This window comes from Cebus imitator, unplaced genomic scaffold (assembly GCF_001604975.1).
Source record: "Cebus imitator isolate Cc_AM_T3 unplaced genomic scaffold, Cebus_imitator-1.0 Scaffold287, whole genome shotgun sequence".
NCBI lineage: Eukaryota > Metazoa > Chordata > Mammalia > Primates > Cebidae > Cebus > Cebus imitator.
Window position 1 is genome coordinate 2,594,831 of NW_016107602.1, and position 3,459 is coordinate 2,598,289.

General features: G+C 34.8%; 1 long non-coding RNA gene across 1 annotated transcript; it reads right to left on the bottom strand.

The window, feature by feature from the left end:
• Positions 1–290: 290 nt before the first annotated feature.
• Positions 291–2,776, bottom strand: LOC119467424. Its single transcript, XR_005195960.1, has 3 exons — positions 2,555–2,776; positions 919–1,057; positions 291–386 (listed from the first exon to the last, which is right to left on the bottom strand). It is a non-coding gene; the product is annotated as an uncharacterized LOC119467424 (long non-coding RNA).
• Positions 2,777–3,459: the final 683 nt, after the last annotated feature.

Consider the following 3,459-nt stretch of genomic DNA (forward strand, 5'->3'; position numbering starts at 1 on the left):
TCCTGGTTTTCTATGACCGAAGAAGCAATTGAGCTTGCTTTATTTATTTATTTATTTATTTATTGAGACGGAGTCAGGGTCTGTCTCCCAGGCTGGAGTGCAATGGCGCGATCCAGGCTCACTGCCACTTCCGCCTCCTGGGTTGAAGCGATTCTCAGCCTCCCGAATACCTGGGACTGCAGGTGCACGCCACCCCACCCAGCTGATTTTTTGTATTTTTAGTAGAGACGGAGTTTCACCATGTTGTCCAGCATAGCCTGGATTTCCTTACCTCGTGATCCGTCCGCTTCGGCTCCCAAAGTGCTGGTATTACAGGCATGTGCCACCGCGCCCGGCCCAACTGGGCTTTTACAGAAGGGATTGAGAAGAAAACTGTTGTTGTTTCTCTGAAAAGAAAAAAAAAAAAAAAGATAAGATAGAGGTGAGCTAGAACCAAACTACTCCTGAATTCTTCAGCATTCTGTGACTTTGCTCTCCTTGAGTCTCAGAGTTTGGAATTCATGCCACCCTATAGTATTTTCTATTTCTCTGAGATATATCTGTATTTTTACTTGTTTTAAAATTGAATTTTAGTAAAGTGAAAAAGCCATAAGTACAAGTACATAACTAGGCATCTTTATCTTCTGACAAATATATTTAACAAACATAATTTTTGAGTTATTTCCACAATAGAAATCATTACTTAACCCCCCTTATTTATTTTTAAAAAAGATTCATTCTGACTTCTCGTTCTAAATACCAGATGTACATCAACCAGGCCTTCTCTAACCCCAGAGACAGTGGACTTGGGGACAGTGTTGATATCTACTGTAGAGATGCATTGTAACTTGGCTAACTCTAATTAGTTCTGATATTAACAGGCCCAGCATAGGCTGCTAAAACACACTGACTATTTAAAAATAGATTTTTAACTCTTACTTGTAACTGGTACTTAAACTCTTTGCCACCTTTTGTTAACAAGTAACAAAGTTGATTGCTTAATTTCACCTCCTCTTCTTTTCTTCCCTCTTCTAGTGAGATGCTAATGGACGGTGAAATAACGAAGGCAGGCAAGGCTCTGTGGAAAAGAAACTGGATAATGCACAAAAATGGTGACTTCTGAACCGAGTGTACTAACTCTATAAGGTGGGTGTGTTTTTCTCCCCATCTGAGTATAACTATACGTTAAAAAAAAAAAAATCCTCTCTATTGATTCAATTTTTCATTTGTCTTTTGGATGGAATGTTAAGACTCCAGATTGTTTTAATACAGTTGCATATTAATTATTTTAATAAAAATGTATAGCATACCTAAAGATAAGAGTTAAGATTAATGGTACTCTGAAATTTCCTGTGACTTGCTAAGCTTTTATTTGCTTCTCAACTAGTTTTAACTCTGCTCGGATGTATCTTCAACCAATCTCATTCCGTCCTGAAATGTAAAAAGTTTCTAAATATGCTCTTTCATAGTATCACTGAAACTCTTGCATAAAGGATAGATCACATTTATTACAAGGCTAAATTTTACGTAAGCCACAGCCAATATTCAGAACTATTTTAAAAGCTAAAAATAATGGAAATTCAAGAATGTATGTAAATCATCTGATTGCATAGTTGTTTAATAAAGAATAGCTTAGGCATGTGGGAAGTAACTAAGCACACTGAAAATCATAAATTAGAAAATTTTTGTTCTATGTGCATTAGTTTCAAAACACATTTTTACTATAGATGAACATTGAAAGCACTTAGGATGCTACAGGGTAAATATGATTAGTCTATATCTCATAAAGTGAGATTTATTTCAAATTATTCTAGCATGGATAATCATATGAACACAATGTCATGTAAGCAACATCATTAAATGAAATATACTCTTCTAACATAAGTGCTTAAAATATTGCCATGAACTTGAAAACACTGATATGAAATCAACTCTCCTTCTGCAGTATATTCATACAATTTTGAAATAACTGGTTATTTGGTTTGATTGCTTGGGTATGCTATTCTTAAACAACAATGTATTATGAAACGTTTTAGCTATAATTTTCCACATTAAAAGAACAATGCAATTTGGTGTTTGGTGGTTGTTATGAACACACAAAATGAAGGCAGACACAGACAAATAATTTTTATTGTCAAAGAAAAAGAAATTTTAAATTTAACCAAGCAAGAGCATGAGCCAGGTACACAAAGGACCAATTTTAAAAATTAAGAGAAGAAAAAAAAAGTTTTGTGTTGATGACATCCCTTACTTGGACATAAATATTGCAGGGAAAATCCGGAAACATTATCAATTGAGTTTTATTTTTGTGAATGATCTTTCACAATCTCAACCTAGACAGATTCTTAAAAAGGAGTTAGAAATTGCAGACAAACATTCTATCTAAAAGGATCTAAACATTCTATCTAAAGGTTTTCAGGGGGTCCTTCAGTGGGAATGCCATATGCCACTTCACTCTCCCTCCAGACCTGCATCAAAGAAGTGATAAATCTAACCAGCTTCTCTCTTGTTAGGAAGGGGTGGGGTAAGCCAATTTAATGCTTTATGTCTGCTGGTTGTAAAAGAGGATGCTTACCTAAAAAGAAATACATTCTGACCAGATGTTCTCAAAATCTTCCTGAGCTCCTACTTAAAACTTTACAGTTACCAAATACTTTATCTTCTCGTTTGTCTTCTTCTAATTGAGAAACTGTTGATCCATGGCAATTCAACAAGTGGATGATACAATAACCTTCCAGCTAAAGCATTGCAGTCTTGCTCTCCTGCACACAAAAACTTCCAGTGTCTATATGGGGACAGGAAAAGAGAACAGGCCACTTCATTCAGCAGGTGTTGTAGGTTGAAAGAGGAGGAGGTCAGAAAGCAATTCTTTAAAGGACAGCTTCTGTCACTGAAAGTGTAATAAATTGCCATTATATAAATGCCCACAAACACTAATAAGCCATGCACATTGAAATCTTGATGTCAGGCAAAATAGAATGAAATTCATCCAGGAACCAACTAAGATTGTCGCACCAAGATATGAATAATCATTCTCCATTTGGTTTAATCTGCCACTAAATTTTGCCCCTCCAAATCCAAAGTTTTCTTTCTCTCTCTCATTTTTATGGAAAATAAATTCTTCATACAACACATATGGCTAGTGATATATATATAATTTCTCAGCACTTCAATACTCATTGGTCATAAAGACTTACCAATCAGATGTGAGTAATAATGGAATGACCAGATCTGGAATTATATGTGTTTATTAGAACAGAATTGGAAGATTAGCCCACACACACTTGTTTTTAGAAACTTTACTTTGCACAGCTAATGCTTTTTTGGGTATATGGGGTAAAAAATATGTAACTTTATATTCTTAACCATTTTTAAGTGCATAGTTCATTACTGTTAAGTATATTCATATTATTGTGCAACAGATCTCAAGAACTTTTTTATCTTGCAAACTGAAACTGTATATCCATAAATACTAATTCT